Source organism: Pseudorca crassidens, chromosome 11 (genome assembly GCF_039906515.1).
Source record: "Pseudorca crassidens isolate mPseCra1 chromosome 11, mPseCra1.hap1, whole genome shotgun sequence".
NCBI classification, from domain to species: Eukaryota; Metazoa; Chordata; class Mammalia; order Artiodactyla; family Delphinidae; genus Pseudorca; species Pseudorca crassidens.
In genome coordinates this window covers 12040558-12065633 of record NC_090306.1, presented here as the reverse complement: position 1 = coordinate 12065633, position 25076 = coordinate 12040558, and the positions used below count along the sequence as shown (strand labels likewise).

The 25076-nt window shown below is 37.0% G+C and overlaps 1 protein-coding gene across 3 annotated transcripts in view; it reads right to left on the bottom strand.

Annotated features, from left to right (window-relative positions):
* Window positions 1-25076, bottom strand: part of PTPRO (protein tyrosine phosphatase receptor type O) — a 229480-nt gene that overhangs the window by 138141 nt on the left and 66263 nt on the right. The window contains exon 2 of one of the 3 annotated variants that reach the window (XM_067695777.1): window positions 17794-17963. The exons of the other annotated variants lie outside the window; for them this stretch is intronic. The gene's annotated coding sequence lies outside the window, so the exon portion shown is untranslated. The remainder of the gene's footprint in view (window positions 1-17793; window positions 17964-25076) is intronic. 3 annotated transcript variants of the gene reach the window in all.

The window sequence follows — 25076 nt, the reverse complement described above, 5'->3', positions numbered from 1 at the left end:
AAAATCCTCAACAAAATACTAGCAAACAGAATCCAACAGCACATTAAAAGGATCATACACCGTGATCAAGTGGGGTTTATCCCAGATGCAAGGATCCTTCAATATACGCAAATCAATCAATGTGATACACCATATTAACAAATTGAAGGATAAAAACCATATGATCATCTCAATAGATACAGAAAAAGCTTTCGACAAACTTCAACACCCATTTATGATAAAAACTCTCCAGAAAGTAGGCATAGAGGGAACTTACAACATAGTAAAGGCCATATATGACAAACCCACAGCCAACATTGTTCTCAATGGTGAAAAACTGAAACCATTTCCACTAAGATCAGGACCAAGACAAGATTGCCCACTCTCACCACTATTATTCAACATAATTTTGGAAGTTTTAGTCACAGAAATCAGAGAAGAAGAAGAAATAAAAGGAATCCAAATTGGAAAAGAAGAAGTGAAACTGTCACTGTTTGCAGATGACATGATACTATACATAGAGAATCCTATAGATGCTACCAGAAAACTACTAGAACTAATCAATGAATTTGGTAAAGCAGCATGGTACAAAATTAATGTACAGAAATCTCTTGCATTCCTATACAATAATGATGAAAAATCTGAAAGAGAAATTAAGGAAACACTCCCATTTACTATGCCAACAAAAAGAATAAAATGCCTAGGAATAAGCCTACCAAAGGAGACAAAAGACCTGTATGCAGAAAACTATAAGACACTGATGAAAGAAATTAAAGATGATACAAAGAGATGGAGAGATATACCATGTTCTTAGATTGGAAGAATCAACATTGGGAAAATGACTATACTACCCAAAGCAATCTACAGATTCAGTGCAATCCCTATCAAACTACCAATGGCATTTTCCACAGAACTAGAACAAAAAATTTCACAATTTGTATGGAAACACAAAAGACCCCGAATAACCAAAGCAATCTTTAGAAAGAAAAACTGAGCTGGCAGAATCAGGCTCCCAGACTTCAGACTATACTACAAAGCTACAGTAATCAGGACAGTATGGTACTGGCACAAAAAAAGAAATATAGATCAATGGAACAAGATAGAAAGCCAGAGGTAATCCCATGTACATATGGTCACCTTATCTTTGATAAAGGAGGCAAGAATATACAATGGAGAAAAGACGTCTTCTTTAATAAGTGGTGTTGGGAAAACTGGACAGCTACATGTAAAAAAATGAAATTAGAACACTCTGTAACACCATACACGCAAAAAAACTCAAAATGGATTAGAGACCTAAATGTAAGACCAGACACTATAAACCTCTTAGAGGAAAACCTAGGCAGAATACTCTATGACATAAATCACAGCAAGGTCTTTTTTGACCCACCTCCTAGAGAATTAGAAATAAAAACAAAAATAAACAAATGGGACCTAATGAAACTTAAAACTTTTGCATAGCAAAGGAAACCATAAACAAGACAAAAAGGCAACCCTCAGAATGGGAGAAAAGATTTGCAAACAAAGCAACTGACAAAGGATTAATCTCCAAAATATACAAGCAGCTCATGCAGCCCAATATCAAAAAAATAAACAACCCAATCCAAACATGGGCAGGAGACCTAAATAGACATTTCTCCAAAGAAGATATACAGATTGCCAACAAACTCATAAAAGGATGCTCAACATCACTAATCATTAGAAAAATTCAAATCAAAATTACAATGAGGTATCACCTCACACCAGTCAGAATGGCCATCATCAAAAAATGTACAAACAATAAATGCTAGAGAGGGTGTGGAGAAAAGGAACCCTCTTGCACTGTTGGTGGGAATGTAAATTGATACAGCCACTATGGAGAACAGTATGGAGGCTCCTTAAAATACTAAAAATAGAGCTACCATATGACCCAGCAATCCCACACTGGGCATATACCCTGAGAAAACCATAATTCAAAAAGAGTCATGTACCACAATGTTCATTGCAAGACAATTTACAATAGCCAGGACATGGAAGCCACCTAAGTGTCCATCAACAGATGAATGGATAAAGAAGATGTGGCACATATATATACAATGGAATATTACTCAGCCATAAAAAGAAATGAAATTGAATTATTTTTAGTGAGGTGGATGGACCTAGAGTCTGTCATAAAGAGTGAAGTAAGTCAGAAAGAGAAAAACAAATACCATTTGCTAACACATATATATGGAATCTACAAAGAAAAAAATTTGTTCTGAAGGAATAAAGATGCAGACGTAGAGAATGGACTTGAGGATGGGGAAAGGGGAAGGGTAAGCTGGAAAGAAATGAGAGCGTGGCATGGACATATATACACTACCAAATGTAAAATAGATAGCTAGTGGGAAGGAGCTACATATCACAGGGAGATCAGTTTGGTGCTTTGTGACCACCTAGAGGGCTGGGATAGGGAGGGTGGGAGGCAGACTCAAGAGGGAGGGGTTATGTGGATATATGTATATATATAGCTGATTCACTTTGCTATACAGCAGAAACTAACAGAACATTGTAAAGCAATTATACTCCAATAAAGATGTTAAAAATATAAAAATAAATAAAATATAAAATATCATGTGTTCTCTGTAAATAAATAAGAATATATTTCACTGAAAAGGTAATGCATATGCTACCTTTCATTTTCTTACAGTATTTATTTAAGACTCTTCAGTTACAACTTAAAATGCCAGAAAAATGCTGATAATTAGAAATGCTGTCCAGCAAGTCAGAGGTTCTTCTCCTTGTAGGTTGCCTGTCCTATCAGCCTGTCATATTTTAAAAGGCTAATGAATTCCCTTTTGATGAGCAGACTCTTCTCACACTTGTGGGCTTAAAGTCTCAGCTGGAGGAAGGGTAAAAGCAGGTACAGGATGGAACTACAGTAAGTTATCCCTAGCAGCATCTCTCATATCAGTGTTCCTGGCATTAAGTCTGAGTCACCTAAATGACATAGAGAAGTAATTGGGATACTGATAGGCAGAAGCAATGGATGTCAGTGAACCTATGATTATCCTATTTCTTGCCATATCAGCATGATATTAAAAGCCAAGAAGCAACTCTTAAAACCAAATAAACCTGAGCTGTTATTGAAGAAATGTAAAAACAAAACAACTTCTGCATCCCCCAAATTATCTGATAGATCTGAATGAATCAAAATGGTTGCATTTACCTTAAGGCTTAAGCAGTTAGTAAAGTTGAGTTTATGGACAAAATAGTCAATGATTCCCAATTATTCAAAAATATTTAAGTGCACTGAGCTATTTATTTCACACTTTGGTCCAATATTGGTTTAATTATAACACATCTCAGTTTACACTTCTACAAGAAATAAACTATACAATGATAAGTCTTAGTAGATATTTGCTCAAAAGCAAGGACCCAAATACTTGGTACCTCTCTATGCTCTTTCATTTCTGCTTGCAAACCAGACAAAAATCTGATTAAGGATATGTTTTTCCCAACCCAGCTCATTGTTTCAGAGGACCTAAAGGCACTTACTATTGAGAGACTAAGTCAGGGGGTAAAAAAGTGAGGATATAAAGGAGATTTTAAAGCTATGTACAAAAAAGAACTTTGAATGTGGTTATTGGCGCGTAGAATTGGAAGAAAATAGATTAAAACCTCTATCAAGTATTTTAGAGAATTTCGTTGGCAAAGAAACCATGAACCTTGATTTAATTGAATGTTTAAAAGTAAAATAACCTGGCTTTGTCTGGAAGTGGATCACAAAGGCTATACAGTCTCCAAGGAGGATAATAGGAAGATGCGGCCAAGGTGCAAGGAAAAAACTTGCCAGAATTGACCTGGGGCCAATAAAAAAATGAACAAGGAAAAAAAAAAAAGAAAAAAGAAATAAGCTATAATTAAATACAGAGAATATTTCCAATTACAAGCTAATTCACGTTTTACCAGTTTATTTCTTACATCTTAGTATTTTGCAAAGCATACATTTCAAAGATAATTAATGGTCTAATTTTACAAGATCAATAAATTATAAAAACTCTAAGAAACCTCAGAAAGCATCTAGTTCAGCTACCTTACTTTACTTTTTTAATTTTTTAAGTTTGATATTGGAGCATAGCTGATGAACAATGTTGTGTTATTTCAGGTGTATAGCAAAGTGATTCAGTTATACATATACATGTATATCTATGTTTTTTCCAATTCTTTTCCCATTTAGGTTATTACAGAATATTGAGCAGCATTCCCTGTGCTATACAATAGGTCCTTGTAAACAAATGGGACCTAATTAAACTCAAAAGCTTTTGCACAGCAAAGGAAACCATAAACAAAATGAAAAGACAACCCACAGAATGAGAGAAAATATTTGCAAATGATGCGACTGACAAGGGATTAGTCTTCAAAATTTATAAACAGCTCATACAGCTCAATAATCAATAAAACCAATAACCCAATCAGAAAATGGTCAGAAGACTTAAACAGACATTTCTCCAAAGAAGACATACAGATGGCCAAGAGGCATATGAAAAGATGCTCAACACTGCTATTAGATAAATGTAAATCAAAATTACAATGACCTATCACCTCACTCAAATCAGGGCGGCCATCATCAAAAAATCTACAAACAATAAATGCTGGAGAGGGTGTGGAGAAAAGGGAACCCTCCTGCACTGTTGGTGGGAATGTAAATTGGTACAGCCATTATGGAGAAGAGTATAGAGCTTCCTTAGGAAACTAAAAATAGAGCTACCATATGATCCCGCAATCCCACTCATGGGCATATATCTGGAGAAGAACATGGTTCAGCCACCTTACTTTATACAAGAGGAATTGGAGGCCCCGGGAAGGTAAGGGATTTTCTCAAAGTTCACAGCAGTTAGTTCGGGGTAGGTCAGGAGCTAAGCTTCCTTCCCTACTGGGGGAGGGGAGGGGAGGGGCAATTTCCATTTACTGACAAGGGATTCTTAAGCACTGCGACACCAGGGAAGCCCTCGACTACCATCTTTAATCCATATTTTCTGCTAAAGCAGCAGCATGCTTTGTGCTGTCTTTGATTAATCACTACACACTTACCTTCTTTTAAATATTTTATGTCTTATTGCCCAGTCTCTCATTTACTATAGCAAACGTTGATTACGTCTTGTGTTATTTACATGACCAGGAAATATGTGAAGAATGTAGCAATTAGCCACTAATGAGATGAGCCCCCAAACCTGGACCCACATCCCCAGGCTGTCACTTTGCAGCTGTGTGGTTTAGGCAAGTCACCTAATCTCTCTAAGCCCTGATTTCCTTCCTGAAAAGAGGAGAATTCTATTTGGAGGGGTGGAAACAATGTATTTAGGCTGAACCTTTTTTCCATGACCATTTCTCAGGTTAAAAACATCAAATATTGGCAAAGTTATTTGGTTCAACCCAATATAAAAAATATTTGGCACATAATAGGCACTCAGTTATAGATAACATAATTATTATAATTCTCTTTCAAGCTATTTTTTGCTTAGCAACTCTGTGGCAAAGGAAGTACCTTAAAGGGAATCATTCTTTTTTTTTTTTTTTTCTTTTCTTAAGTGGAAAGCTTTACATTTATTTAATTGCTCTCTTATAACTAGATTTTAACATTAATAGACAAAATTAAAAATTTATTTTTAATCATGAATCAGGTGTGGTCCTAAGAATGTCATGTATTCTCAACAGGGTAATGAGGTAGGTGCTAATACTGTCCCACTTTGAAAATGAAGAGCTGTAGTACAGGGTGATTTGCCCAAGGTCACAGAGCTAGTAAAGGTCAAGCTAGAACCGGATCCTAGGCAATCTGATGTTTGAGCTTCGTACATTCTTTTGTGTCACACTACTTGTCACACAGTCTTAAAAATAGGAGTCACTTAGTATTGATAAATAATATCATACCTTATTGGGAATGGGGTAGAGATACAGACTCCAGGATAAACACTCTGACACCATGATGACAGAGAATCACACACTTTTATTTCTTTGCTTCTTTCCCACCTGGCCCAGGCAATGAAATAACAACCTGCCCACAAATTAAACCTTGCTATTCATAGGTTTCTGAGTCATCTCTCTAGGACCATAGTGTTTGGTCCTTACTGCCAATCAGGCACTAATTGTACTATATTGTATCTTTTAATGGAGGGGCCAATGTCCAATATGTAACTGACTCAATTGGCTTGTTGAACGGATGCTTTGAATGCACACTTATTAATCTTGATAAATTCTGTGCAATGTTGGATTACTTCTTTTTTCTCTGAACACGAAAACAGAAACAAAAACAAAACAAACCACAATAGATTTCACTTTTGCTTGTGCCCTCATGCACATGGTGCCTACTTAAATGATATGCTCTCAAAGGGCATTAAATAAATGTGGTGCACCAAGTAATTTTATTACCATAGTCTGTTTTTATTCTTTTGATATTTATTTATTTGGTTGCCCTGGGTCTTAGTTGCAGCAGGTGGGCTCCTTAGTTGCGACTCGTGGGCTCCTTAGCTGAGGCACATGTGCTCCTTAGTTGTGGCTCCAGGGCTCCTTAGTTGCAGCAGGTGGGCTCCTTAGTTGTGGCAGGCAAACTCTTAGTTGCGGCATGCATGTGGGATCTAGTTCCCTGACAAGGGATCGAACCTCGGCCCCCTGCATTGGGAGTGTGGAGTCTTATCCACTGCACCACTAGGGAAGTCCCCCTGTAGTCTGTTTATTAATTAGAAAAAAATTCCCATAAATCAAATTCTGAGATCACTACTCTTTATCCTGTAGTTTGGTTGGCTTGAAATTCTCCTGACCTGATAGAAAAAGTGCTTTAGCTTTAGCTTCAGTGAAGTATTCGGAAACATTTTTCATGTGTAATGAAATACTTATTTCCAGGGATCTTGAAAAAGGAGAGAAGCGCTCTGAATTGCTTCATCCTCTGGCATGTACTCTTTTCCAACACTTTTATAGATGTTATTTTTAATGGGGAGCTTTATGGCCACCTTGACCTTTCTCCAAAACTGAGTCTGAAAAATTAGATCAGTCAGTTAGCCCCCCTCTTATCATTACGGGAACATCTTAAAATGATAAATGAACTAATGGGCACAAACGAAGGGAAAGGAAGCTTTGCTCAATGAGAACATGAATGTCTGCTAAAAATCATAGCTCAGCTCTGCCTATTTGGTCTGTGTTTCAAACTCATCTTTGTTCTTTCAAAATTGCATCTCTTTCGATCTTTGGTGTACTTTAACTTGAAAGTCTAACTGGTTAAATATGCATTAGTCATGCTCTAAATTTTACATTGTAGAAAATGTGTCATCTGCCATACAAGATCTTACTCCTAAAGCTTTCAAAACTATTACAGTTGTCTACTTCTCTTACAATATTGTGTCTGCGTGCATGTACAGTGTGATTGGTCCCTACAATCACTTCTGCTGAAGGCCCTTTAAGGAAGACCAACTATATTTACACCTCAAGAAACTCATAATCCAAGCCAGAAAAGAGGAAAACAACAACAGCAGGAATTGAGTTAGGTGGTTTATTTGTTCAGCAGACATTCTTTGAAGTCCGTCTCTGTACTAGGTCCCAGGAATCCAGCAGTGAATACGCATTGAAAATGATACAGTTTATGGAGAAATTATTCTATATGAGCAATTAATTTGTGTTATTGTGTGAAGAGCTTGGAATGATTAAGCATGTTCACATTGCTGTGAATACAGAAACCTTCTGCGTGTAATCTCTGCCCGTGCCACTCAGAGTTCTTGTCCATGACGAGGACCACGGGCTCGTACTTGGATGGAAATCAACACACTGCTGTCTTCATTGAAAAAGTCTTGCACAGAAAAAATAGTAGCTGAAATTAAGAGTGTGCCTAGGGATGCAGGCAATTCATAGGCTGGCACAAGCTCCTGAGGTCATCCTGCACATTCTACCAAGGGCCTTATCTGGCTGCAGACCAGTAAGAAACAATCTGCAGGTGGGCAACAGTCTTCTGACCTCAGTTTGGCAGGCATTGCTCTAGACTGCATTCCCACCTTGCTGAGAGTTACCCACTGTGAACTCAGTCCACAGAAGCCGTGATCTGAGAGCATGCTTAAGGAAAGATTAAATCCTAGTGTTAAAGGCCCCAAAGAATCCTAGTTCAGAGTAGACTTTGGAGGGAGCACAGACACAAAAGAGAATTTCGAACAGACCCATGTTCCTGTCCTTCAGTTACATTCCTCTCATCACTCTGGTTAAGACCCTACCATCAGCTCCTTTGTGAGAAGGAATTGGAGTGTGATCAATACTTACTACGCCCTCGTTAGAGTAGCTTCTCAAACATAATGTGCGTACAGATCTCCTGGGGACCTTGTTAAGAATTCGATTTTCGTTTAGTCAGTCTGGGCAGGCCCTAGTTTCTACAGTTTTAACAAGCTTCCAGACAATTCGAATGCTGCCGGATACTGGGTCACGTTGAGTCCGTGAGGCTTGGTGTTTGTGGTATTTACAGTTCACTGCATATATTATTACAGCAAACTGGGTCAGTCATTCTCAATATATTCTTTTTCTGTTTTAATGAAGACATGAATGAAAGATCCTCTAACTATTATATTCGGGGTTATTAAAAACTCATTAAGTAATATGTGTAGAATTCACTCATTTTTCTCTTGATATCTATACTTGCACAGGTATTATTAACTAATTTTTTAACCTTGTGCTGGGTTCCTTTGGATATGGTTGGACTGTGTAGGAATAAAGGACCTGACCATTCCCATAAATTTGTTCAGATATTTCCGTAAAGCACCTAAGTATAGAGTCCCATGGCTCTCGGAAGGTACAGATAGGGATACAGTAAATAAGAAATAGAGAATCTTTCAACTATATATATATATATATATATATATATATATAAAACTATATCTATCTGTATAAGTATGTATAGACAGAAACTTAACATAAAATTTATATCCCAGTCACTTTCCCACTTCTCCTCATATGGTATATTGATTTTTCTATTACTATTGTCTTTGGCCAACCACTGACACAAGGGCACATTCATAAAGGTAATGAAGAGAAAGCCAGAGAATGCAGGTGTTGCTGTTTACAACTTAGAGAAACTACCACTTCCACTTAGTCACAGAGACTAGCATGTCAAGTTGCCAAGAAAAAAGAAAGTGGCAAAACCACTACCAGGATATACAGAAACTGCTCACTTCCTAACAGAGGGCTGGCAATAAAGAGCCTGGGAAATTGGATTCACCGAAAAGAGCTGAGATTTAGTTCCACCATTAATAATGGCAAGTGGGAAACATTAAGGACACTTGAGACTCATGGCTCATCCATTCATTCATTGTGACAAGGACACGGCATTGGCAAAGCTTCCAAAGTCTTGAATCTGTGCCTTTTAGTATTGTTCAGTAAAATGTGTTCAGGGAATGTGAGCTAGACGCTGTACGATGCAGGAAATACAGAGATGATTAAGAAATAGTCCTTGGCCTCAAGTGGTCCACTGCTTACGGGACTGGTGGAAAAACAAATTAGAGGTTAAAATATATGATAAAATGCTATTTGTCCCATGTCTGAGTTATATAATCCTTGAACTTTTGTTCTGATTCTGATTATAATAAAGCTCTTTATATCATGTGATTGACACGTTGATATAATTTTCTTTTTCTATAGCAAAGAGGAAACTTCTGCTGTCTTCTTCATGGCAGCCTTTTAATAATTGAGGTGTCTGTCATAATTATATTTCGATGCTTCTTCAAACTAACACTTATTTCCTTTTCCAAAGAATAATAGAAAGACATATAGTTAATTCTTAGCACATTATTTTGCTTATATAATCAATAGAATGTATCATACATTCGTTACATCTAACAAAAACCCTGGCTTATAGAAGAGAAAGTGGAAAGAAAGAAAAAGGAACCGCTGGGGACAATTTGAACAGCAAATTTCTCCTACCTTTTCCTGAGCAAGCTGATGATTATCTGGGAGGCTGCAAAGAGGCCATTTAGGGCATTTTGCCTTTGGGCAGCTGGTTGGGGCAGCAAGGAAAACAATTTAGATTATTTATGGATTTTCCAAAATCTGAGTGTTTTCCTGTGAAGTGGGCACGGCAGCTGTTTCTGCATCCTGCCTGTTCTTTCGTAGCCTCTCCATCTGAGCTATGCCAGCTTGTCACTATTTTTCTTATTAGTATTTCTCATGAATGAAACGAGATTCCACACCATCTTGGTGGAGTTATCTTTTTTTTTTTTTTTTTTTTGCGGTACGTGGGCCTCTCACTGCTGTGGCCTCTCCCGTTGCGGAGCACAGGCTCCGGACGCGCAGGCTCAGCGGCCATGGCTCACGGACCCAGCCGCTCCGCGGCACGTGGGATCTTCCCGGACCAGGGCACGAACCCGTGTCCCCTGCATCGGCAGGCGGACTCTCAACCACTGCGCCACCAGGGAAGCCCTGGAGTTAGCTTTTGAGCTTGTCTTTGAAGAAATTAACGCGCAATAATGGCCTCACACTCTCCATGGTAACATTATAGGCTTAAAAAATAATTGGATAGATTTAGACTAATTTAACATAGAAAATCAAGTACAGATTCAAGAATGGTACTTTTCTAAATGGCTATATTAGATGACTAAATTTCCTTTTTCAAGAAAAAATAATCACATCCATTTCCTCCTTTTCTTTTGTGCTTTTAAAAATAAAACGTTAGCTGACACTCTCCTTCTCTTACAGGTGTTCAGATAATTGAATTTCTGATCAAGGTAATGGTGAGGAAAAGAATCCCTCCTAAAAGGTAATTTACGATTATGATTGAAGCAGCTAAATAAATTAGAATTTGAAATAAATGCTGTCAAAAGTGTGAATCAGATCATTAGAAGGCTACTTCACAGGAAGGGCACAGCTCCAACAGAATAAGCATAAGTGCTCAGTTTACCAGGATAAAATAAAGCAGTTTCTTGCAGAGGACTGACTTAAGAAAAGAGAGAATAGAGAAGAAAAGAAAAGGAGATGTTTTATACCAATGTATCTAGCTAGATTCTTTTTTTTTAATTTTTATTTTATATTAGAGTATCATTAACAATGTTGTTTCAGGTTTATAGCAAAGTGATTCAGTTATACATATACAAGTATCTGTTCTTTTTCAGATTCTTTGCCTATTTAGGTTATTACAGACTACTGAGCAGAGTTCCCTGTGCTATACAGTAGGTCCTTGTTGGTTATCTATTTTAAATATAGCAGTGTGTACATGTCAATCTTTGCTGAGAACCTGCTAGACAGGAGACACTGTGCTGGGGGTTTGCCTGCTTTTAGAATGCTTTGCTAACCCAACGTGTGGCCTACAGCAGGGGTCCCCAATCCCCAGGCTGCGGACAGGTGCCTGGTCAGCAGCCTGTTAGGAACCTGGCGCACAGCAGGAGGTTGAGTGGCAGGCGAGTGAGCGAAGCTTCATCTGCAGCTCGCTCCCTGTCGCTCGAATTACCGCCTGAACCGTGCCACCCCACGCCCGGACCCCGGTCCGTGGAAAAATTGTCTTCCACGAAACCGGTCCCTGGTGCCAAAAAGGTTTGGGGACCGCTGGCCTACAGAACAGCACTGTTTGTATCTTTTGGGAGCTTGTGATAAATGTTTAATATGTTTAATAAAATGTTTAATAAGATTCCTAAATCTTACAAATATCATTCATATGTAAAGGGAGGCAACCACCTCTAATGCAAACAGGAGACCAACGTTTCCTAAACGTATGTCAGGATGTGTTCAGTTACTTCTGGGAATCGGTATTTTCACAAGGGACCCAGGAGATTCTTATGATTAAACAAGTCTGGTAAACATTGATCTAGATAAATAACTGTACAAAACCCGATGGGGTAGAGATCAATTGTTTCTCTTCTAATTACTGTGCAATTTATGTTTTGTCCTTATTAGATAAATGGGAATACTTATTAGGCATACTGACACAAACTTTAATTTTCAACGTGTTACTTGATGCAAGTCAGTCGTTTTAAAGTTTCTCTTTAGATATGGAACACTTTGCTCAAAAGAAATATTTTTCCCACTTAAAAAATCCTTTAATTATTTAAAATCTTTAAGAAAAAGGTGATGATTTAAAAATCGATCAGTATATTTTTAGTCAAAGCATAGAGTCATCCGCTATAAAAATCATACCTAATTAACTGTAATGAGAACATCTATTCGCTGGCCTGTATTTTTCTGTAAGTACAGAAAGGGAGATTTTATTTTGTTTTGGCTTAAAGCAACACACATTTACTGTCTTAGAGTTCTGAAGGTCAGAGATTAAGTCAGTTTCACTGGGCCAGCATCAAGGTGTTCGTGGGGCCGTACTTCTTCTGGAGGCTCTAGGGAACACCTGTTTCTTGGCCTATTCCAGCTTCTAGAGCTGCATTCCATGCATCCCTGGCTGGAGGCCCTTTCCTCCATCTTCAAAGCCATGTTGCGTCAGCTGTCACATTACCTTCTTCCTTTGTTCTGCAGTCAAATCTCTCTGTCTCCTTATAAGGACACTAGATCACCAGATTATTATAAAGGGATGTAACTCAGAACAGCCAGATGGAAGAGATGCAGAGGAAAAGGTATGGAGAAGGCGTATGGAGTGTTCTTGCTGTGTCCGAGTGTGACTTTCTCCCCAAATTTCCACGTGTTCACCAACCTGGAGGTTCTACTTAAGATGTATTATAAAAGGTAATACCGTTCCCAGTAATGAATGGTGAGCACTTGAAGGTAAATCTTTCAGGAGAATATAAAGATAGTCAAACATACATTTATAAGAAGATACAAAATAAACACTATTCAAAACAATTACTTAGGTTTGTTTATTAAGCTGCTTTCCTATAATGACTTAACTAGTGATAAATAAGATGACAAAAAAAAATAGAATTTACAGGAATATTAATTAAGGGTTTTCTTCATCCCCAAAGCAGCAGCAGCTAAACTTATATCTTAACAGCAGAAAAAAAAACCCAACATTTTTGGTGATTTACCCAATGACCCCATGATAGCCTTTCTTACAGTAACACATTTTATTTTGCAGCATTTTAACAGCCAGATTTTAGAAATGTTAATAGAAAAAGCCTTACTGCTCTTGAAATGTATGTAAGATGTTATAGCTGACATTGTACCTTGGTTTAAGGACATACAAAATATTGAAAAAAATCTAATTTCTAAAAACTGGTTTTTAAAAGGAACAGTATCCCTTAGGGCAGGAAATAATAACACCATGTGTCTTAAAATAGTGTAAGGCGTCTTTCAGATGTTATCCTCACCAGAAAATCTGGCATTTCCAGATTTAAGTTTCATAGTTTCAGCCATATGTGAGTGACCCCAAAGACATTCTGCAATTTTGCTGACATGTAGGAGGTCTGAGCCCGGTGAGTGAAGACAATAAACAGGTCTTGATCTTGGCAGAATATGCCACGTGCCCCTCTCATGGAGGCTTGATGGTTCTCTCTTTTCTTATTCAGTGATAATTATTTAGATTATTTTTAGACCGCTTGAAGCATGCAGCTTGGCCAATATAACGGATTTTCCCACGAATTGTGATAGGGCTAGGTTAAATAGAGTAACATGACCCCAAATCATGTTAAGTCTTTGTGGTAAATCTTAGGTTATGTGAGGATTAAGCTCTTTAAAAAAATTGAGTAACATGAAATCAGTTTCCAAGTAGATTGTATTCTGATTGCCTAATTTAAACATCATGGTAGTATTTAGTGTGGTCCTTTAAACTTTCTATCTTAAATATCAAAAGTGTCCATTATACCCCAATATAAAATAAAAATTAAATTAAAAAAAAGCGTCCACCGAACTCTTAGATCACGGTTGAATGTGGTCAAGTGTCATGTTAAGACTTTAGAATGGTAGTGAGTTGCACATATTAGAACATTCTGTATCAATACACAGTCACTGGTGATTATGCTGAGATCCTAGAACCCCACTACTTTGCTCTCAGCTTCTCCACAGATAATTCTCACCGTTTCTGTTCCCTTTCCAAGGGTAAGCCATAAGCCCAGGAGAAGCAAGAAAAGTAGATTATTTAAAGAAGTTAAAAATAGGACTGCTTCCTCTGAAGCAAACCAGCTCGATCACCAGGAAAAAGCCCTGCACATAAGTCTCTATTTTATTTTTACATGAAACAATAGCTTACACTTTACATGTAGGCAGTGGAAGCCAATATTCAGAAAAATTTAAGCAAATAACTAACTTGGACCATATATAGTTCTCTGAATATACCAATTAGGAGGTGATGGCATCAAAGATTTGAATAATTGCTTTAATTGACTCTGGAAGAAAAGATACAGTCTAAGATTTTTTTCTTACTTTTTTTTAACTAAGTAATTTTTCAAATTACTGAATGACCTAAAGGGCATTCATTATCTTTAAGATACAGTTTGAATATCATTTTTTGTAATCATCAGCTTCACATTTCTCATAGCAGTCTACTTCCTCAGACTTTAATTTAGTGAGCTAACATTTCCTCATTACCAAAAATATTGCATAATTGTCCATGTAATTCCTTTAGGAAGTTAATTGCATAGCATCCTGATCTCAGCTTGGAAAATTAGCTGTCAGGGTCACATAATTTCTTCTTGCCAAGATTTAAACCACTATCCTTCCAATTTTACTGTCAGATATGAGGAGCTATATTAGATGTGGAAATCAATAATAAATCACTCCTTCAATAAGGAACCTGTGGTTTCCTGATTAGGAACGATTCTAAATTTCACTCTCCTGACTACAGTATTCTCTATCACAATGCTTACATTTCTATTAGGATGCAATCATATTTTTACAGTTGGCAGGACTTTCTATTAGCTGATGATGACAAGCAGATTGGAATCTAATTTATAGACTAAACTATTTACATAGAATAACTTAAATTTGTCTTTGCAATTATACCTGGAAATTATCAATGAAATCCATTTTCACCAGAAGTATATGTAACTTAATATAGAATATGTAGGATTATATTTAACTTCTACTTGGTTTTCTAGCATGTTTTCATGCTTCTTTCATTTTCAATTCTTTTTCTTTTGGTAAAAAGAATCTAAAAATACCTGTCCTTACAAGCTATAAAGCAGTGATTTACACAGAATCATTTTTGTATGTTTGGGTCATGAAAACACATTGACTACTTACAGAAAATCCATAAACCCATATGATATAAATAGTAACTAGTACATATTATTATTATTTTGATAATTTTAGTTTAATTAATAGACACTGATACCTGGTGTTTACATTGGCAATGAAAGTCAGCAAGCATGATTACCTTAAAGAATCTCTAATAATGCAATGTTATTTATGAACCTCCCTTGTTAACTATTTCAAAAGCATCAGCATTACCCTTCCCCTCCCACCCCCTGACCCCGGCACCACTGCACCATCCACCTCTGCCCCAGCAACCTCTTCCCTTGCCCCCGGGATATCCCATCAGCCAGCCCTTCACACTCATTGTACCCAATACCTGGCCTTCTTCCTTTCTTCCCTTTTCAAGATTCATCCTTCTTACTCCCTCCCAGAGTCGGTCCCCTTCATAGCTCTTCCAGCTCTCTGGTTTTCCCTCAAAGTACTAGCCCAGCTCACACCCCCATTAGCTATACTTGCCATCCCTTAAATAATAATCAAATGCTAAATACTCACAATGCTAAATTTGATTATCATTCTCTAAGTCCAAAACTTCTATACAAATAGAGCACAACAGGAGCCACCATATTGAATGCATATTCGTTTTAAAATACTCTGAATCATAGGGAAGAAAAAAAAACTCCATTATTAGGTTAGGATTCTGAGACTCAGAGTAATCTGCCATGGCTACACATTAAGAAAATGAATGACACAAACTTGATTCAAATTCAAGACCGTCAGTCTTTGCATACTTTGTTCTTTCCCTCTGCCACACTGATTTCCAGTGGTAATGTATGCAACAATAATCCCATTGATATAATTATGCACCTGTGAAGAAAAACAAATTGGTCCTGGATGTTAACTATTTTGTGCCAATTCTGATTAACATTTGCTCTCACATCAAACAAAGACCAAAGATCCTGTTGCATGTAGGGAACTATTTTCGTTATGAATGTTTCACTGATTTGATACTTCCAGTGTCAGTTTCATGCAATCTTTTACTTCTTTATCTTACATCTGTAAATCTTTTTTCCCATTCTTTTTTCTATCTGTCTGTCTGTCTCTTTTTTTCCCATTATCCTGTACTCAGTAACTCTTTGGTATACCTTATTCAGGCAGGCATCATTCCCATGAGGCTCTCTATTCTACTACATTTCCCTCAGCTTGTTGAGTCTGGTGGTCCCTACACTGAGAGTAAGAGGGAGAGGAACAGAACCTTATAAGCTGATGGAAGGATACTTCCCATGGATTGTTACTACAATAAACATTACTTTTACACTCTTGTCTACTGCTTATAAGAAGTACTGATGTTGCATTGACAAATGAAAGCAAATACTCTTTGGCTCGTGCAGTTTCCCAACTCTAAGTGTGAGAGAAAAAGTCCTGCATGTTTCGCAGCAGAGGCAACCGACACGCCATGGGTCTATGTAAATTGGCCATACCTCTGAGCCCTTTGTTGTCAGGCCCCTTATAGTTGGAACATCTTGGGGAAAGTAATTTGGCGCAGTGAGAGACAAGGCCAGGCTTTGAAATCAGCTGCAGTGTTTTGACACAGGTGTGATATTTACTGGCTGACTTCCACCAGATCCTTTTTATCTTCAGTAGATTCCGAGGACTGTCTGACTTAGATCACCAAAGTGAGTTATTATTATAAAATTCTATTTAAAAATAATAACTCTAAGAGGTTAATATAGAAATTCCATTTATTCATGAAAGTAAGGAAGTGGAAATATAATTGAATTATCCTCAACTTTTATTGAGAGTCAACTAGTCACAGGGCACTCTGTTAGGTGGGTCCTAGAGATACAAAGTGGCATTATTTATTATCTGTTATTTCTTAAGGTTTACAATCTATCTGGGGAGATTGGACAAACATAAGTACAAAGTAGCATATGCCAAAAGACATATGACAAATACAGAGAAGTGTTTAGAATAGGTAATGATCACAAAGGGTTAAATTTTCAGGGAAGATTTTCTAAAGGGAACTAGGACTTAAATTCAACCTTGAAGAAAAAGTAGACTTAATATATTATAAATAATAGCAAGTACAATTTATTGGATGATTATGTGTCAAATTTAGTTCTTTATAAATATCTAATGCTCTTGACAACTCAAGCAGATTGATATTAGTATTGCCATTTTACAGGAAAAAAAAAACTGGGGCTAAGGGAAATTACAGTAAGCTATGTCACCTTTAAAGTGGAAAATAAGGTGCATTTTCTTTTATTTCCACACCTCAGAGATAACATTTGTGAAAATAATCTATGTAGGAAATTTGACTTTCATCAAACTTGAAAAACTTTTTCAAATAACCTAAAGAGAGAATGGAACCTCACATGACTGACCTACTCTGCACAGCTATGGCCATTTTTATCAAACGTAGGATGTCACTGATCTTATTTTGGGAGAGATACTTGATAATACAGACACTTGATGATTCTAGCAGAGATCAATAATGACTAACATTAAAAATACCCCCCCCCAACATAGAGGGACATTCAGGCATATATCCAAAGGCAGTAAATATTCAAATGGTTAATATAAAATATGTATTCTTTCTTGGAACAAGAGTATCTCAGTCCTAGAGACCAAAATTAAATAATGATAAGGGATAATACTTAAGAAAATAATCTTAAGCTACAGTCTGGGATTTTAAAGAAATCAAATCAACCCTTTGGATGAAATCCCGCATCCCATCCCATCCACGCCTACTCTCTCATCATTTAATTTCCTTACCTTGAAGAAGCAGTCAACTTTGAAATTGCTAGGAAGGCAAACTGAATGAGCCTGATAAATAAATAGATGGTTTCAAGTCTTCTACACAAAGATCACAGAAAAATTTGAAGGAATCGATATGCTTTTCCTTTCTAGTTTTCATTTTCTCCTTCTCCGAAATCCTATGAGGTCTAATTTTCATATTTGATGAACATAATAAAGAGGAAGAGAAAGTAAAGATGTTTGGAGTTATGGTAAGAGAAAGTTAAAAATCACAGTTGTAATTGCAGGATTGGAAGTTGGTCATGGGTTGTAGTACAGAAGCTTATAATACGTACGGTATGCATATAGTTTTGTTCTTTCGTTGTTCTGCATTGGCACTCTAAGTAGATAGTAAGCTACCTGAAGAGGAGAAATAAATCTTCTACTTTTTCCGTTTCCCTCACAGAATCCAGAATTGCCCAAAGACTGATATTTTTGAGAGTGCCTTTTGTTTTTGTTTGTTTTTTTTTGCGGTACGCGGGCCTCTCACTGTTGTGGCCTCTCCTGTTGCGGAGCACAGGCTCCGGACGCGCGGGCTCAGCGGCCATGGCTCATGGGCCCAGCCGCTCCGCGGCACGTGGGATCTTCACGGACCAGGGCAAGAACCTGTGTTCCCTACATCGGCAGGCGGACTCTCAACCACTGCGCCACCAGGGAAGCCCTTGAGTGCCTTTTGGATTAGACACTGTACTAAATTCCAGGAATTCAATCAATACTTTCAGGTTGATTTGGTGATCAATTGAATTGAGAAAAGAAGCTGGTAACTCTGTGTTTATGTACATAATGAGTTTCCCTGAACCTTTAAATAAATTGGATTATGAATAGAGGGTCTAGACTGACACTTGTTCTTACATTTTTCTAAATAATGCTGAGTCCATAAAAGCACTAGATTGGTCAGAATATAATGTTATCCATAACTCAGAGATGAAGCTTATCTTAAGGTAAATGATGAGGGGAATAGAGCCTTCTTATTCCTGTGATCTAAAGCTCGGGAAAATCACTCAGCTTGTGACCAAATTAAACAGTGCAAATAACAAACGGCTGTAAAATCCTTTACGTACCCAAATCACTGACTATTTCCACATCTTTGTTTTAGTTTATTTTTTAATCGGGATAATACCATTTAGTCTCCAAGTCCACAGCACTTCAGTGACTAGTAAAAACAAAAATCAAGAAAAGCAAAATATTGTGCTGTGTCACTTTGTGTCGGTGCAAAATTCTTCTCTTTGTATGATTTTTTAGTCCTTATCCTTATGTCAAATGTAAACTGAGAGAAAGTTAACAAAATATTATAATAATTCTTCCTGAGCCTCAACATTTATGTGCCTTTGTGTGCACTCTCTATTAGTGCAATTATATCAGGACACAGCATTTATTTTTTTTACTGTGACCTGATTTCAAACCCTTGAGGAGACAGTCATAACTAAACTTAATCTAAGACCATGTCATTATTGCCTTTGTTTAACCAAGGAAGTTTACTGGAGGAAAAATGCATATAAAGCAGCTTAATCAGAAAACGAGCAAACAAAAGCCTGTATGTAATATGAAAAAATGAAGATTAAAAATCGGTACCTAAATCACTTTCAAAAATGACAATATTTTGGGCTTCCCTGGTGGCGCAGTGGCTAGGAATCTGCCTGCCAATGCAGGGGACACAGGTTTGAGCCCTGGTCGGGGAAGATCCCACATGCTGCAGAGCAACTGGGCCCGTGTGCCACAGCTACTGAGCCCGCGTGCCACAACTACTGAAGCCCGCACACCTAGAGCCTGTGCTCTACAAGTGAAGCCACCACAGTGAGAAGCCTGTGCACTGCAACGAAGAGTAGCCCCTGCTCGCTGCAACTAGAGAAAAGTCCACGTGCAGCAACAAAGACCCCACGCAGCCAAAAATAAAATAAATAAAAATAAATTAATTAAAAAAATTTTTTTTAAATGACAATATTTCAAGGTAGACAATGTACGTAAGACTATAAGAAGAATTGATGCTGATCAAAGTTTGCTCCTGGACTAAAGTTTCAGGGCTCATGATTGATTTGGCTGCTCCAGAAACATAAATTTCATTTAATGTTTCATGGTTCTTTATACCTTTTCTGGGCTTACAGAAACCACTTCCCGGCCATATATCCTTACATGTTTTGTGCAATTTCTTTGAACAATATCCATGTGCCATAACTGCATACACAGTTGCCAGCAGAAGATGGATTGTGTACATAATTTTGATAATCACAAATCAAACCATCCTCTGAGTTGGAAATAGTGAGTTATAGTTACAAGAATACTACAACGGACTCAGGTGACCCCTGAATCCTGTTTCCAGTGCACCACTAGCTTCTTATGCTATGGTAAGCAAAGGACAACTTGTTTGAACCACTGATTAAAATAATTAAATGACACAAGGAAAAATTAATTTACTGACTTTAATATCTTAATCTAAAATACAATTTCTTTTAGCAATTATACAGAAATATTTGGAACTTGTACTTGATCCCTCAGTGGGAGGTATCCTATTCACATCCTCTTTCATTTGTTTTTCACTGTATGTTATGTCTTGCTCTTTGGTTCTGCTCCATTGGTAAGACTGTTTAGTTCCACTAATCTTGGTAAAATGAAGCAGTTTATGATTAACTTATCTTCTAGTACAAAAAAAAGCTTGTGGTTCAAGATATATTATTTAGAATAATGATAACTAATTGACTTCCAATAAATTAAAAATGAGAGGGACTTACCTGGTGGTGCAGTGGTTAAGAATCTGCCTGCCAATGCAGGGGACACAGGCTCAAGCCCTGGTCCGGGAAGATCCCACATGCCCTGGAGCAACTAAGCCCGCGAGCCACAACTACTGAGCCCACACGCCACAACTACTGAAGCCTGCGTGCCTAGAGCCCATGCTCCACAACAAGAGAAGGCACTGCAGTGAGAAGCCCATGCACTGCAACGAAGAGTAGCCCCTGCTCACTGCAACTAGAGAAAGCCCACATGCAGCAATGAAGACACAATGCAGCCAAAAATAAATAAACAAAAATTATTTAAAAAAATGAGAAACAGTCACCTTAGAAAAATTCTTTTTCTTAAAGGGCAATGCTCTGTAGAGTCAAGTGAAAATAAAGATAATCTTGGAAAATGGTTTCTATTTTTACCCCAAGAAGAATACCATTGATTTTCTTCTCCCCACGTGGATTCTATATTATTAAACATTTTTGTCTACCTTATAGGTAATTAGGAAATAATTACCTTTTGTAACTTGTGTTAGCCAAAGATATATAGGACTATCAATTAGAGGGTCTGATTAGGATAAGATACCACTGCTACCATGCTAAGGTGATTAAAAAAATAAGCTAGCCCAAAGTTCGGAAATATAAAATTTCAGTTGGCCCACAGGGTCTTCAGGCAGGCAAATAAACAATTTCCATTAGAAACACCTGAACAGCCTTTCTCAAATTGAGATTCCCTGGATTCATTTATTTATTTATTTATTTACTTATTTACTTTAATAAGTAAATACAATGTTGTGTTAGTTTCAGATTATATATATATATATCTATATCTGTCTAACTGAATCACTTTGCTGTACACCTTTTTCAGATTCTTTTCCAGTATAGATTATTACAAGATACTGAATATAGTTCCCTGAGCTATACAGTAGGTTCTTGTTGTTTATCTGTTTTATATATAGTAGTGTGCAAATGTTAATCCTAAAGTCCTAATTTATTCCCCCCAGAGCCCTAGATCTTTTAATAGATGGCATCGTGATATATTCATGTGAATGTGACAATAAGGCAATCAGACTTACCTCTTCCCTTAAAGATATACACAGAAATGTAGATTTAGCTAACTATCTCCTGTCAAACACTGAGACATATTGTGTCTCTAAGTGTACAGAAGTCAGCTGACACGGAGAATGGAAAGAATGTGAATTTTGAGTTAGAGAGTTCTTATTAAACCTGAGTCATTTGTAAATTTTTTCTTTTTTTTAATACATATATCTATTCTTTTTCAAATTCTTTTCGTAATTAGGTTGTTACGTAATATTAAGCAGAGTTTCCTGTGCTATACGGCAGATCCTTGTTGGTTATCCATTTTATATATAGCAGTGTGTATATGTCAACCCCAAACTCCCTGACTATCCCTCCCCGCCGCCCTTCCCCACTGGTAACCATAAGTTCGTTGTCTTTTTTCTCTTAGTCTCAGTTTATTTACCTGTAAGATATGATTAATAACATCTACCTGAAAAACACTGACAACTTTCATATCAAAAAGAGAAAGTATTGGGTATAAAAAAATATAAAATATTGCAAGCCACATGTTTGTAATGGACAAAATGGTTAAGAGATCAATGTCTTGACTATATAAATAATGCTTACAAATTAATGCAATGGTTTCCCTGAACGAAAAGTAGGCAAAGAACATGAAATTTACCAGCAAAAATATATGTGCCCAATAAGCATATGAAAATATTCAATGCCATGAGTAATCAGAGACAAATAATAAATAATACATAAAACAATAACACGCCACTCTTCACTGTTGAAATTAGCAAAGACTTTTAGAAAGATAGTGCTGGAGACTAGCGAGGGATGCATTTTGTTATTCAGCCAATATTATTTATTGTACGGACCAAGCACTGTTTTAAGAAATGAGGATAAAAGGGAGAATAAGACAATGGGATCATAGTACTCGTGGACTTTATATTCTGGAGTGTGTGTGTGTGTGTGTGTGTGTGTGTGTGTGTTTGGTGTTTAGGGGAGTCAAACAATAATCTGGTAAATAAAATAAACAAAGTTTATAAACTGAGCTAAGTACCAGGAAGGAAATGAAGAGGGGACTCTGATAGAAAATAATGGTAGAGGGGACGTGGAGGTCAGGGAAAGCCCCTATTTAAAGGGTATATTAAGCTAAAATTGGAGAGATGAGAAGTAACTAGCTCTGTTAAGAACCTGAAAAAGTTTCCAGGCAGAGGAAACACCAAGCGCAAAGGTGTTGAATTATGAGAGGGCTGGGTGTGCTTTAAGAATTGTCAGAAAAGCCAATGGAGTTGGAGCATAGTGGCCCAAGGCAGTGTAGCAAGATGGGAAGGGACCAGGTAGGAAAAGACCATGTTGATCAGGGCCTTACAGATCATGGGAAGGGGTTTGAATTTTACTCTTAGTGTAATGTCAAACAGATACAAACTCTCAAACGAATAAGAAATCAAACGTTTACTATGCACATAGAATATAAAATAAAAATTTACCAATCAAATAGAAATAAAGCTACACAACTGATAAAATTTAAATTGTCAACATTGATATAACGTGGCAGATGATCTTTGCTGACCCTGCATTGCACCTGATGCCTGGATTTAGTACCAACTGTGACCGTGTATGTTCTTAGTAACACGTACTTATATTAACACCAATCTTATTTTAGTTATTTTGCAACTACTCTTTACTTACCTTATCATTTACGTTTCACTTTGCTTAAATCCTCTATTTTCCTATTGCATTCGATATATTAGCTAAAGTAGTACTGCTTGGTGTTAGTAAAACAGACTAACAGACATAGGATCTCAAAGAGATAATAGGATTCCCTGTTCATTGCAGATCTATTCACAATAGATAAGACGTGAAAATAATCTAAATGTCCAACGACAAATCAATGGATAAAAAAAAATGTGATATATTCCAACCTTGAAAAAGAAGGAAATTCTGCGATATGGAACAAGTATGGACCTTGAGGACATTATGCTGGGTGAAATAAGCCACAGAAAGACAAGTGCTGCTTGATTCCACTTATATGAGAAAACTGAAATGATGGCTACCATAGGCTGGAGGGAGGGTGAAACGGCACATTATTAATCAGTTAGGCATAAAGTTAAGTGAGATGAATAAGCTCTAGAGGTCTGCTGTACAATTTATACCTATAGTCAACAATAGGGTATTGTAAGAGTATAAATCTCATGTTATGTTCTTAATAAAATAAATATAATGCAAACAAACTAAAATCAGACATACAAGGAATGTCAGCATTTATCATCTTGATTATCTAGAATATTTACATGTATATATATTTATTTGTATGCATTTGAATCATTATCAAATAGAAATGGAACACTTAGGAAACTTTCAGGTCCCCAAGAGTATGTCCAAAGACCTCAGGTGGGAAGCACAGCTCTGAGGCATAGGACTGTGGATTATTCCTTCAAACAGGGTCTCATAATTGTCAGAATTCTGTAGTTAAAAATCCAACTAAGCAGAGGCAAAAAAATTTCATAAAATACCCTAAGTCTCAAGGAGAATTTCCTACTGGGTTTTCTTATTGCTCTGGCTAAACCTTCTAACTTAAGTCCCCAAAGCTCCTTTCATGTCCTAAATTAAAGACAGAATTCAGTCACACAAATACCAAATCCCCATCTGGGCACCGAAATAATCCTGACAATTCTTCCACTTACATTGAAATAAAATGCTAGGCCATTTCTGTGTTTAAGAAGCGTGACCCATAGTTAGGATTCAATGAAATGATGAGATACAATTTATACTCTAATGAATTTTAATTAATTTTTAATTAAATATAGAAAATTGAATGTTCAGGCAAAATACAAAATTATAGTTGGTAAGGAGAATAAAATGTGTAATAGAGCTTGCTTTGCAATCAACCCTGCAGAATGTGTCTAAGTCTGATTTGCAAGGCGGTGCAAAAAAAAATATGCGAACCAGTCTAATGAAATCCGACCTATGAAATATTTTATAGTTCATTTGAATAATCCCTTTAATATGTAGTGAATTTTTAGTTATCTGCCCGAAGGATATCTACTTTATATTTTGTGGATAGCAATTTTGTCATCCCTGGTTCCGTTTAATCAAACTATGAGTAGATGATGTGAGCTGAGGCAATGCATCCTCATTTTATCATTAGCCTAATCTATAGATACTACATATGCATGAGCACACATATTTCACAGAAAAATTCACACAGAGAAAGAGACCTAGCTCTTGCCTTTGTCACGACTACTTCTCATTGTGATTCAGTCATCTTTTCCTCAAAGATTTATTAACTTCTCTCTATTATACTCAATAGTGACATCTGCCCAAAACTTATGATTCTTCCCTTTGGCCCCTTGTAGTTGGATATGGCCAGGTGACTGATTTTAACCAGTGAGTTGTAAGTGGAAAATGTCTTGCGCAGCACTTCTGGGGTGGTGAAGTATTTCACTCTTGGTTAAAATCTTGTAGAGTCATTTACTCCTGGTTAAAATTCTGGAGAGCGTCCCCGGGTGTAATGACCAG